A 13,720-nucleotide genomic window follows, 5' to 3' on the forward strand; every position below is an offset into this window, starting at 1 on the left:
GACGCTGTTGTCCTTAAGCCATTTTGCCACAACTTTGGAAGTATGCTTGGGGTCATTGTCCATATGTATGATCCATTTGCGATCAAGCTTTAACTTCCTGACTGATGTCTTGAGATGTTGCGTCAATATATCCACATAACTTTCAGGCCTCATGATGCCATCTATTTTGTGAAGTGCACCAGTCCCTCCTGCAGCAAAGCACCCCCACAATATGATGCTGCCACCCCCATGCTTCAAGGTTGGGATGGTGCTCTTCGGCTTGCAAGACTCCCCCTTTTTCCTCCAAACATAACAATGGTCATTATGGCCAAACAGTTCTATTTTTGTTTCATCAGACTGGAGGACATTTCTCCAAAACGTACGATCTTTGTCCCCATGTGCAGTTGCAAACCGTAGTCTGGCTTTTTTAAGTTGGTTTTAAAGCAGTGGCTTCTTCCTTGCTGAGCGGCCTTTCAGGTTATGTTGATATAGGACTCGTTTTACTGTGGATATAGATAGTATTGTACCTGTTTCCTACAGCATCTTCACAAGGTCCTTTGCTGTTGTTCTGGGATTGATTTGCACTTCGCACCAAAGTACGTTCATCTGTAGGAGACAGAAAGCTTCTCCTTCCTGAGTGGTATGACGGCTGTGTGGTCCCATGGTGTTTATACTTGCGTACTATTGTTTGTACAGATGAATGTGGTACCTTCATGCATTTGGAAATTGCTCTCAAGGATGATCCAGACTTGTGGAGGTCTACAATTTTTTTTTTTAGGTCTTGGCTGATTTATTTTGATTTTCCCATGATGTCAAGCAAAGAGGCACTGAGTTTGAAGGCAGGCCTTGAAATACATTCACAGATACACCTCCAATTCACTCAAATTATGTCAATTAGCCTATCAGAAGCTTCTAAAGGCATGTCATAATTTTCTGGAATTTTCCAAGCTGTTAAAAGGGACAGTCAACTTAGTGTATGTAAACTTTTGACCCACTGGAATTGTGATACAGTGAGTTATAAGTGAAATAATCTGTCTGTAAACAATTGTTGGAAAAATTACCTGTGTCATGCACAAAGTAGATGTCCTAACCGACTTTACGAAACTATAGTTTGTTAACAAGAAATTTGTGGAGTGGTTGAAAAACAAGTTTTAATGACTCCAACCTAAGTGTATGTAAACTTCCGACTTCAACTGTACATGGCCACAACTACTGAAATCGTGTTTTGGGGTATCTGTACTTTACACTACTGTTCATATTTTTTACAACTTTTACTTTTAGAAAATAATATTGTTTTTTACTTCATACATTTACTCCATAAAGAATTTTAAGATTTTTAAAATAGTTTTGATATGTAAATTAATGTTTGATATTTGTATGAACTAATAAGTCAGGGATTTATGAGACAGATTATTAAAAACAATTTAAAGAACACAAATGAAAACATTGAAATACAATGAAAAGACAGATAAAGACGATTTGCACTTGGGCGATGTTGAATAAAATAATTGAGAGAACCTTTGAAAGAGAAGCTATGTTCTCCTGTTCCATCATTTATCCTGTGTTACAGGATCTATTGCCTGCTGCACCAGTCCCAAAACTTGGACCTGTAGCATATTTTGGGGGGCTCGTCCTGGATCAGTGCCACCTGTTGGTCGGGAGCTGATCCAGTGATAGATAACATCTGGGAAATCCATGTCTCGGACAGACTGATTCAGAGACTGATTCAGAGACTGATTCAGAGACTGATTCAGAGACTGATTCTTGGTTCTGGACTGTGTTGACCATTCATGAGGAAAAGGAAAACGTTACAATGTCGGACAGTGGGAGGAAGAGCCTGCTCAGCCTGTCAGCAAAGGAACTTTTTCAAACTGCCAATACCGTGGGCCAAGTGCAAGACAAAGACCAGTCAGAGCTCGAAGAGGGTGATCATGAAGGTTGCTTTGAGTACATCTGCACCTTCATGTAGAGAAGGTCATTACTTGAGTCAGAGGATGGGGGTATGGTTGAATTGTTGGTTGTGAAAGATAATGTTGATGCTGTTAAACAGGCTCATAATGTAACACCACTTTTTGACCCAAGTTATAATATTGAGCCGTGCGACACACTAATAATCCCTACACCTACTGACGTAGCTCATACAGTCACAGCTAGTCCAGTTGATACTACTCCACCTACTGACGTAGCTCATACAGTCACAGCTAGTCCAGTTGATACTACTCCACCTACTGACGTAGCTCATACAGTCACAGCTAGTCCAGTTGATACTACTCCACCTACTGACATAGCTCATACAGTCACAGCTAGTCCAGTTGATACTACTCCACCTACTGACATAGCTCGTACAGTCACAGCTAGTCCAGTTGATACTACTCCACCTACTGACATAGCTCATACAGTCACAGCTAGTCCAGTTGATACTCCACCTACTGACGTAGCTCATAGAGTCACAGCTAGTCCAGTTGATACTCCACCTACTGACATAGCTCGTACAGTCACAGCTAGTCCAGTTGATACTCCACCTACTGACATAGCTCATACAGTCACAGCTAGTCCAGTTGATACTACTCCACCTACTGACATAGCTCATACAGTCACAGCTAGTCCAGTTGATGCTCCACCTACTGACATAGCTCATACAGTCACAGCTAGTCCAGTTGATGCTCCACCTACTGACATAGCTCATACAGTCACAGCTAGTCCAGTTGATGCTCCACCTACTGACATAGCTCATACAGTCACAGCTAGTCCAGTTGATGCTCCACCTACTGACATAGCTCATACAGTCACAGCTAGTCCAGTTGATGCTCCACCTACTGACATAGCTCATACAGTCACAGCTAGTCCAGTTGATGCTCCACCTACTGACATAGCTCATACAGTCACAGCTAGTCCAGTTGATGCTCCACCTACTGACATAGCTCATACAGTCACAGCTAGTCCAGTTGATGCTCCACCTACTGACATAGCTCATACAGTCACAGCTAGTCCAGTTGATGCTCCACCTACTGACATAGCTCATACAGTCACAGCTAGTCCAGTTGATGCTCCACCTACTGACGTAGCTCATACAGTCACAGATAGTCCAGTTGATACTCCACCTACTGACATAGCTCATACAGTCACAGCTAGTCCAGTTGATGCTCCACCTACTGACATAGCTCATACAGTCACAGCTAGTCCAGTTGATACTACTCCACCCACTGACATAGCTCGTACAGTCACAGCTAGTCCAGTTGATACTACTCCACCTACTGACATAGCTCATACAGTCACAGCTAGTCCAGTTGATGCTCCACCTACTGACATAGCTCATACAGTCACAGCTAGTCCAGTTGATGCTCCACCTACTGACATAGCTCATACAGTCACAGCTAGTCCAGTTGATACTCCACCTACTGACATAGCTCATACAGTCACAGCTAGTCCAGTTGATGCTCCACCTACTGACATAGCTCATACAGTCACAGCTAGTCCAGTTGATACTCCACCTACTGACATAGCTCATACAGTCACAGCTAGTCCAGTTGATGCTCCACCTACTGACATAGCTCATACAGTCACAGCTAGTCCAGTTGATGCTCCACCTACTGACATAGCTCATACAGTCACAGCTAGTCCAGTTGATACTCCACCTACTGACATAGCTCATACAGTCACAGCTAGTCCAGTTGATACTACTACACCTACTGACATAGCTCGTACAGTCACAGCTAGTCCAGATGATACTCCACCTACTGACATAGCTCATACAGTCACAGCTAGTCCAGTTGATACTACTCCACCTACTGACATAGCTCATACAGTCACAGCTAGTCCAGTTGATACTACTCCACCTACTGACATAGCTCATACAGTCACAGCTAGTCCAGTTGATGCTCCACCTACTGACATAGCTCATACAGTCACAGCTAGTCCAGTTGATGCTCCACCTACTGACATAGCTCATACAGTCACAGCTAGTCCAGTTGATACTCCACCTACTGACATAGCTCATACAGTCACAGCTAGTCCAGTTGATACTCCACCTACTGACATAGCTCATACAGTCACAGCTAGTCCAGTTGATACTCCACCTACTGACATAGCTCATACAGTCACAGCTAGTCCAGTTGATGCTCCACCTACTGACATAGCTCATACAGTCACAGCTAGTCCAGTTGATGCTCCACCTGCTGACATAGCTCATACAGTCACAGCTAGTCCAGTTGATACTCCACCTACTGACATAGCTCATACAGTCACAGCTAGTCCAGTTGATACTCCACCTACTGACATAGCTCATACAGTCACAGCTAGTCCAGTTGATACTCCACCTACTGACATAGCTCATACATTCACAGCTAGTCCAGTTGATACTCCACCTACTGACATAGCTCATACAGTCACAGCTAGTCCAGTTGATACTCCACCTACTGACATAGCTCATACAGTCACAGCTAGTCCAGTTGATACTCCACCTACTGACATAGCTCATACAGTCACAGCTAGTCCAGTTGATACTCCACCTACTGACATAGCTCATACAGTCACAGCTAGTCCAGTTGATACTCCACCTACTGACCTAGCTCATACAGTCACAGCTAGTCCAGTTGATACTCCACCTACTGACATAGCTCATACAGTCACAGCTAGTCCAGTTGATGCTCCACCTACTGACATAGCTCATACAGTCACAGCTAGTCCAGTCAAAATGACACCAAATACTGATTTATATAGAGTGCTCGCAAGTAAAGAGAAGCTTAGCAAGAAACTTCTCCAACGTGCTACCGTACCTACCTCACCGCCCTCTACAACACAATACAGTGACACGCCATGCAGAAGCCTACAGTCTGGGCTGACGACACACCCAAAACACGTCAAGGGGATCTCCTTAAGAGACCTCTCCTAACTCCACTGTAGGGAATTCAACATACAGGGGGGTGAAATTGGTGACCCTACATCAGACATCACCTTCAACAGCGTGTGTAAGCAGATAGAGAGGAGGAGTCAAAGAAGACTTCAGTGATTCGGAAATGGTCAGAGGCTCAGAATAATAAAAGCAGGACATTTTAAAGACACGTTGATGAATAAATAGGAAATAACAGTAGCAGAGCTCAAGGCGTTCCTCCAGGCCCACTTAAGAGAAAAGAACACTACTGAACTATTCCAGGAGCTAATGTGCGCTAGGCAAGATGAGCAAGAGACACCACAACAATTCCTCTACCGTGTGATAGGGCTAAAACAACCAATCCTGTTCTCATCTAAATTACCTGATACAGGCATAAAACACAGTGCAGCCTCTGTTCAAGATGTTTTCCTACACACTGTGCACTAGGGGCTTTGGAGTAACTACACCGACATTCCCCAAGAACTAAAACCCCTACTCTCAGGTAACGATGTCAGTGACGAGAAAATATTGAGACGTGATGAGAATAACGAGAGAGGAAAGGGAGACAACAACGGCTAGGCCACATGCCTCGTCAACACACGTCACATGCAAACAGCGCATAGTTAGGAGTAGACGCAGTACCAGACTCCAGTGGAAAAACCAGATTGACAACATACAACAACTGTCAGCCAAAATAGATGCACTCATTGTTCCAAGTAGTTAAGGGGTATATTCAGAATCTTCTGATGAAGGGGTGGAAAGTGAAATCTAAGTCTGAGACCACAAATGTATTTTCAATGCATAGACAGGTCTCAGTCAAATAGGTTTCGGTCCAATGTTTAGATTGGTTTTTAAATAACACAAATTCCACCTCTGTATTTATCATCCTGAATAAATAACACATTTTCAGGTGGAGCGTCAACATTTAGTTCTACCACCTGAGGGAGACATTCAGAGTTTTGCTGCTGCCTGTCCTGCTGCTGCCTGTCCTGCTGCTGCCTGTCATGCTGCTGCCTGTCCTGCTGCCCGTCCTGCTGCTGCCCGTCCTGCTGCTGCCTGTCCTGCTGCTGCCTGTCATGCTGCTGCCTATCCTGCTGCTGCCTGTCATGCTGCTGCCTGTCCTGCTGCCCGTCCTGCTGCTGCCCGTCCTGCTGCTGCCTGTCCTGCTGCTGCCTGTCATGCTGCTGCCTATCCTGCTGCTGCCTGTCATGCTGCTGCCTGTCCTGCTGCCCGTCCTGCTGCTGCCCGTCCTGCTGCTGCCTGTCCTGCTGCTGCCTGTCCTGCTGCTGCCCGTCCTGCTGCTGCCCGTCCTGCTGCCCGTCCTGCTGCTGCCCGTCCTGCTGCTGCCTGTCCTGCTGCTGCCTGTCATGCTGCTGCCTGTCCTGCTGCCCGTCCTGCTGCTGCCCGTCCTGCTGCTGCCTGTCATGCTGCTGCCTGTACTGCTGCCTGTCCTGCTGCTGCCCGTCCTGCTGCTGCCTGTCCTGCTGCTGCCTGTCATGCTGCTGCCTGTCCTGCTGCCCGTCCTGCTGCTGCCCGTCCTGCTGCTGCCTGTCCTGCTGCTGCCTGTCATGCTGCTGCCTGTCCTGCTGCCCGTCCTGCTGCTGCCCGTCCTGCTGCTGCCTGTCATGCTGCTGCCTGTCCTGCTGCCCGTCCTGCTGCTGCCCGTCCTGCTGCTGCCTGTCCTGCTGCTGCCTGTCATGCTGCTGCCAGTCCAGCTGCTGCCCGTCCTGCTGCTGCCCGTCCTGCTGCTGCCCGTCCTGCTGCTGCCTGTCATGCTGCTGCCTGTCCTGCTGCCCGTCCTGCTGCTGCCCGTCCTGCTGCTGCCTGTCCTGCTGCTGCCTGTCCTGCTGCTGCCTGTCATGCTGCTGCCTGTCATGCTGCTGCCTGTCCTGCTGCTGCCTGTCATGCTGCTGCCTGTCCTGCTGCTGCCCGTCATGCTGCTGCCTGTCCTGCTGCTGCCTGTCCTGCTGCTGCCTGTCATGCTGCTGCCCGTCCTGCTGCTGCCTGTCCTGCTGCTGCCTGTCCTGCTGCTGCCTGTCATGCTGCTGCCTGTCATGCTGCTGCCTGTCCTGCTGCTGCCCGTCCTGCTGCTGCCTGTCATGCTGCTGCCTGTCATGCTGCTGCCTGTCATGCTGCTGCCCGTCCTGCTGCTGCCTGTTCTGCTGCTGCCCGTCCTGCTGCTGCTTGTCATGCTGCTGCCTGTCCTGCTGCTGCCTGTCCTGCTGCTGCCTGTCATGCTGCTGCCTGTCATGCTGCTGCCTGTCATGCTGCTGCCCGTCCTGCTGCTGCCTGTCCTGCTGCCCGTCCTGCTGCTGCCCGTCCTGCTGCTGCCTGTCATGCTGCTGCCTGTCCTGCTGCCCGTCCTGCTGCTGCCCGTCCTGCTGCTGCCCGTCCTGCTGCTGCCTGTCATGCTGCTGCCCGTCCTGCTGCTGCCCGTCCTGCTGCTGCCCGTCCTGCTGCTGCCTGTCCTGCTGCTGCCTGTCATGCTGCTGCCTGTCCTGCTGCCCGTCCTGCTGCTGCCCGTCCTGCTGCTGCCCGTCCTGCTGCTGCCCGTCCTACTGCTGCCTGTCATGCTGCTGCCTGTCATGCTGCTGCCTGTCCTGCTGCTGCCTGTCATGCTGCTGCCTGTCCTGCTGCTGCCCGTCATGCTGCTGCCTGTCCTGCTGCTGCCCGTCATGCTGCTGCCCGTCATGCTGCCCGTCCTGCTGCTGCCTGTCCTGCTGCTGCCTGTCCTGCTGCTGCCTGTCATGCTGCTGCCTGTCATGCTGCTGCCTGTCCTGCTGCCCGTCCTGCTGCTGCCTGTCATGCTGCTGCCTGTCATGCTGCTGCCTGTCATGCTGCTGCCCGTCCTGCTGCTGCCCGTCCTGCTGCTGCCTGTCCTGCTGCTGCCTGTCATGCTGCTGCCTGTCCTGCTGCTGCCTGTCCTGCTGCTGCCTGTCATGCTGCTGCCTGTCATGCTGCTGCCTGTCATGCTGCTGCCCGTCCTGCTGCCTGTCATGCTGCTGCCTGTCCTGCTGCCCGTCCTGCTGCCCGTCCTGCTGCCTGTCATGCTGCTGCCTGTCATGCTGCTGCCTGTCATGCTGCTGCCTGTCATGCTGCTTCCCGTCCTGCTGCCTGTTATGCTGCTGCCTGTCCTGCTGCCCGTCCTGCTGCCCGTCCTGCTGTCTGTCATGCTGCTGCCTGTCCTGCTGCTGCCTGTCCTGCTGCTGCTTGTCATGCTGCTGCCTGTCATGCTGCTGCCTGTCATGCTGCTGCCTGTCATGCTGCTGCCCGTCCTGCTGCCTGTCATGCTGCTGCCCGTCCTGCTGCCCGTCCTGCTGCCCGTCCTGCTGCCCGTCCTGCTGCCTGTCATGCTGCTGCCCGTCCTGCTGCCTGTCATGCTGCTGCCCGTCCTGCTGCCCGTCCTGCTGCCCGTCCTGCTGCCTGTCATGCTGCTGCCTGTCCTGCTGCCCGTCCTGCTGCCTGTCATGCTGCTGCCCGTCCTGCTGCCCGTCCTGCTGCCCGTCCTGCTGCCCGTCCTGCTGCCTGTCATGCTGCTGCCCGTCCTGCTGCCTGTCATGCTGCTGCCCGTCCTGCTGCCCGTCCTGCTGCCCGTCCTGCTGCCTGTCATGCTGCTGCCTGTCCTGCTGCCCGTCCTGCTGCCTGTCATGCTGCTGCCCGTCCTGCTGCCCGTCCTGCTGCCCGTCCTGCTGCCCGTCCTGCTGCCTGTCATGCTGCTGCCCGTCCTGCTGCCTGTCATGCTGCTGCCCGTCCTGCTGCCCGTCCTGCTGCCCGTCCTGCTGCCTGTCATGCTGCTGCCTGTCCTGCTGCCCGTCCTGCTGCCTGTCATGCTGCTGCCCGTCCTGCTGCCCGTCCTGCTGCCCGTCCTGCTGCCCGTCCTGCTGCCTGTCATGCTGCTGCCCGTCCTGCTGCCTGTCATGCTGCTGCCCGTCCTGCTGCCCGTCCTGCTGCTGCCCGTCCTGCTGCCCGTCCTGCTGCCCGTCCTGCTGCCCGTCCTGCTGCCTGTCATGCTGCTGCCCGTCCTGCTGCCCGTCCTGCTGCTGCCCGTCCTGCTGCCCGTCCTGCTGCCCGTCCTGCTGCCCGTCCTGCTGCCTGTCATGCTGCTGCCCCTCCTGCTGCCCGTCCTGCTGCTGCCCGTCCTGCTGCCCGTCCTGCTGCTGCCTGTCATGCTGCTGCCCGTCCTGCTGCCCGTCCTGCTGCTGCCCGTCCTGCTGCCCGTCCTGCTGCCCGTCCTGCTGCCCGTCCTGCTGCCCGTCCTGCTGCTGCCCGTCCTGCTGCCCGTCCTGCTGCCCGTCCTGCTGCCCGTCCTGCTGCCCGTCCTGCTGCCTGTCATGCTGCTGCCCGTCCTGCTGCCTGTCATGCTGCTGCCCGTCCTGCTGCCCGTCCTGCTGCTGCCCGTCCTGCTGCCCGTCCTGCTGCCCGTCCTGCTGCTGCCTGTCATGCTGCTGCCCGTCCTGCTGCCCGTCCTGCTGCTGCCCGTCCTGCTGCCCGTCCTGCTGCCCGTCCTGCTGCCTACATTTATCAGTTTCGAGCAACCCCAAAAAACAAATGACCACTGCTGCACATGCTGCCTGTCCTGCTGCTGCCCGTCCTGCTGCTGCCTGTCCTGCTGCTGCCACTGTTTAGAAAATATTAGATTATACCATTTAGAACGAGCAGCCAGCTCACAAATAAACGAGTGCACCAGGGGGAACGCAACAAGCATGCAGATGCAATAAGTGAAAACACATGAACTAACTTGGGGTAGCTGTGTTGCTTTTTATTTTATTGTGTTACTTTTATATATATATTTAGTAAATATTTTCTTAGCTTTATTTCATCAACTGCGTTGTTGGTTTAGGGCTTGTAAGTAAGCATTTCACCTGTTGTATTCGGCTCATATGACAAATCAGATTTGTTTTGAGAACTTTAATTCTGAAACAACTTCCTATTTCCAAGTTAGTCAGATATTATACTGAACAAAAATATAAACACAACATGCAAACATTTCAAAGAGTTACAGTTCAAATAAGGAAATCAGTGAATTTAAATAAACTCATTAGACTCTAATCTATGGATTTCACATGACTAGGTAGGTGTGCAGCCATGGGTGGGCCTGGGAGGGCATAGGCTCACCGATTTGGGGGCCAGCCCCAGCCAATCAGAATTAGTTTTTCCTGACAAAAGGCTTTATTACAGACAGAAATGCTTCTCAGTTTCATTAGCTGTCCAGGTGGCTGGTTTCAGATGTTCCTGTAGGTGAAGAAGCCAGATTTGGAGTTCCTGGACTGGCTTGGTTCCACTTGGTCTGCGGTTGTGAGGCCGGATGGATGTATTTTCTAAAACAACACTGGAGGCGGTTTATGATTTATATTTTTGTTCAGAAGAGTTTAGAAATACTTGAAATTGGTATGGGAGCTAACTACAGTAGCTAGTAAGCTACTAGCTAGCTATAGCTAGCCAGCTGCCTATCAAAAAGTAGATAACTGGTTCAATTGACCAAACTATTTCTCAATGTTTAAAAAAATGACTGATTTGATCATGCTTTGTGATACACCCGGGTTTATGTTATTTTAGGGCACACAACATGTCACCCTGTCACCTAGCTGCAGTAGAACCTGATGAACAACACGGAGGGAAACAATGAGCCACAGTCATGCTTTGCTGTCCTAGCAGGTCTGCCATGAAAATAATCTATCTAGTGTATCCATCTGTCCATTGACTCTTGTTGAATGTAGATGTCAGGTTTATCAGGTCCCAGGCTCCCACTGGTATGATTGTTTATTTACAACTTATATACAATTAGCATTTTGCTTTAGCGCCATCTGTATAGAGCAAATCTAGTCTCATGTGCAGAAGTAAGCCGTCTGGTGCGAGAGACTCATTGGGAGGGAGAGTAGGGCAGACCCAGAAGTTCTGACTGAACGTACATTTGAGCGCACCCAGGATGGTCCATTTACTTCATGCTGTTGTAATTTATGCTATGAAATCCTTCAATTTCATTTTGGCAGTTCCCCCTCATAGCAAATAGCTAGCAAAACAATCAAAGCAATGTTCACTCAGCCTATGTGGCTTCGGAGGCGGAGTGCTGTTCCTGGCAGTCACTGAGGGGCAGAGTAGTGAGAAACTGAACAGCTCGTTTTGAACAATATATTTTTTAAACAGGAACATGTTCACACTTACCACACTTTTATAAGCATAAAAAAATAAACCATGAATTATATAATATATGTACAGTACCAGTCAAAAGTTTAGACATTATATTTACTATTTTCGACATTGTAGAGTAATAGTGAGGATGTTAAAACTATGAAATAACACATATGGAATCATGTCGTAACCAAAAAAAGTGTTAAACAAATCAAAATAAATGCTATATTTGAGATTCTTCAAAGTAGCCACTCTTTCCCTTCATGACAGCGTTGCACACTCTTTGCATTCTCTCAACCAGCTTCACCTGGAAGGAGCTCCCACATATGCTGAGCACTTGTTGGCTGCTTTTCCTTCACTCTGCAATCCAACTCATCCTAAACCATCTCAATTGGATTGAGGCCGGGTGATTGTGGAGGCCAGGTCATCTGATGCAGCACTCCATCACCCTCCTTCTTGATCAAATAGCCCTTAAACAGCCTGGATGTGTGTTGGGTCATTTTCCTGTTGAAAAACAAATTATAATCCCACTAAGCGCAAACCATATGGGATGGCGTATCGCTGCAGAATGCTGTGGTAGCCATGCTGGTTAAGTGTGCTTTAAATTCTAAATAAATCACAGACAGTGTCACCAGCAAAGCACCCCCACACCATCACACTTCCTCCTCCATGCTTCAGGGTGGGAACCACAATTGCAGAAATAATCTGTTCACCGACTCTGCGTCTCACAAAGACACAGCAGTTGTAAACAAAAATCTCAAATTTGGACTCATCCAACCAAAGGACAGATTTCCACCGGTCTATTATCCATTGCTGTGCTAATTGGCCCAACAACTTAGAGCTGTTCTTGCATCAATATGGACTTGGTCTTTTACCAAATAGGTCTAGATTCTGTATACCACCCCTACCTTGCCACAACTAATTGGCTCCAATGTATTTAGAAGGAAATAAATTCCACAAATTAACTTTTAACAAGGCACACCTGTTAATTGAAATGCATTCCAGGTGACTACCTCATGAAGCTGGTTGAGAGAATGTCAAGAGTGTGCAACGCTGTCATCAAGGCAAAGGGTGGCTACTTTGAAGAATCTCAAATATAAATATATATTTTGATTTGTTTAACACTTTTTTGGTCACTACATGATTCCATTTGTGTTATTTCATAGTTTTGATGTCTTCACTATTATTCTACAATGTAGAAAACAGTGAAAATAAAGAAAAACCCTTGAAGGTGTGTCCAAGCTTTTGACTGGTACTGTATATACTGTATACAGTTGAAGTCAGAAGTTTACATACACCTTAGCCAAATACATTTAAACTCAGTTTTCACAATTCCAGACATTTAATCCAGTAAAAAATCCCTGTTTTAGGTCAGTTAGGATCACCACTTTATTTTAAGAATGTGAAATGTCAGAATAATAGTAGAGAGAATGATTTATTTCAGCTTTTATTTCTTTCATCACATTCCTAGTGGGTCAGAAGTTTACATAAACTCATAAACTTGTTTAACTTGGATCAAACATTTCAGGTAGCCTTCCACAAGCTTCCCATGATAAATTGGGTGAAATTTGGCCCATTCCTCCTGACAGAGCTGGGGTAACTGAATCAGGTTTGTAGGCCTCCTTGCTCGCACACACTTTTTATAAACAAAGGACATCAAAGACAACTGAAATCATGACAGCAATGCCAACTGTATATGTTTGTGCATGTCTGGCACTATTACATGTATGTGTGTGTTCTTATGTGTGTTTATTTGATTGAGAGTGTGTGTATATGCATGTGTACAAACACCTGCACGGCATCAGCCTCAGACAAACCAGCATTAGTTGTAAAAACACTGTCCCCCAGACGAGTTCCCTGCCTCCTCCAGTTTTGATCCTTATATTGGGCAGACAGACCAGTTCCCTACCTCCTCCAGTTTTGATCCTTTATATTGGGCAGACAGACCAGTTCCCTGCCTCCTCCAGTTTTGATCCTTTATATTGGGCAGACAGACCAGTTCCCTACCTCCTCCTGCTACCACCTGCCTCCTCCAGTTTTGATCCTTTATATTGGGCAGACAGACCAGTTCCCTACCTCCTCCCGCTACCACCTGCCTCCTCCAGTTTTGATCCTTTATATTGGGCAGACAGACCAGTTCCATACCTCCTCCCGCTACCACCTGCCTCCTCCAGTTTTGATCCTTTATATTGGGCAGACCGACCAGTTCCCTGCCTCCTCCCGCTACCACCTGCCTCCTCCAGTTTTGGGGTAATGCTATAATCAATTGGTTGTACTCTTGGATCTTCCTTTGTTCTTCCTTTGTAATTTGGCCTTCGCACTGATCTTTCTGTGCATTTGTTAATTTAGTTTTTTTTATACTGTAGTATTTCGAAATAATCCCTTACCGTAATCTTCATTCAGTGGGAGAGGATGAGACGGAAAAGAGAACATCTGCCTAAAATAATTACCTTCCTCTTTTAAAATGTCATTCAGAGTATCATAGATGACTCTGAGTTTCTGCAAATTGTTTTTGTTAGTATTCCCGTATTGGAGATTCAGGAAGAATTTTGTGCATTTTTCTCCATATTCCATCCAGTTTGCTTTATTTTTGTAATAGATTACATTAGATCATTCTTGAATAAGTTCCTCAAGTTCTTTTTGTTTTTCCTCTAACTTATTTTGTATCTCTGTAGTATCGTTTTTATTGCTATCTACCTGTACTAATAGTTCATTGATTTCCCTTGTTAATCTTGTCTCTAG

The sequence above is a fragment of the Oncorhynchus mykiss genome, chromosome 25 (genome assembly GCF_057628025.1).
Source record: "Oncorhynchus mykiss isolate SJ-2025 chromosome 25, ASM5762802v1, whole genome shotgun sequence".
In the NCBI taxonomy this organism is placed as follows: domain Eukaryota; kingdom Metazoa; phylum Chordata; class Actinopteri; order Salmoniformes; family Salmonidae; genus Oncorhynchus; species Oncorhynchus mykiss.